This window comes from Myxine glutinosa, chromosome 6, assembly GCF_964187855.1.
Source record: "Myxine glutinosa chromosome 6, kmMyxGlut1.1, whole genome shotgun sequence".
Taxonomy (NCBI): Eukaryota; Metazoa; Chordata; class Myxini; order Myxiniformes; family Myxinidae; genus Myxine; species Myxine glutinosa.
In genome coordinates, this window is record NC_136266.1 from 174,837,389 (window position 1) to 174,837,643 (window position 255).

Sequence of the window (255 nt, forward strand, 5' to 3'; positions counted from 1 at the left end):
TAACCTTATTCTTTTATTTTAACTTGCCTTCAATCATTGCGAATATCTTGTCCAGAAATCCATTTGAGAGCCCCTTTTTGCATTGAGGACCACATGGATACCTGTCCCATGTCATTGCAATTGATCATGTATGTTAAATATTTCATCGCATTTTGTTTCAGGATTTATCAGCATTTAGGCATTTATCATGACCAAATTACACAGCCTCTTAGTTTTGTCTGTGCCCACAATGAACCATAACTTAACAGCAGATGT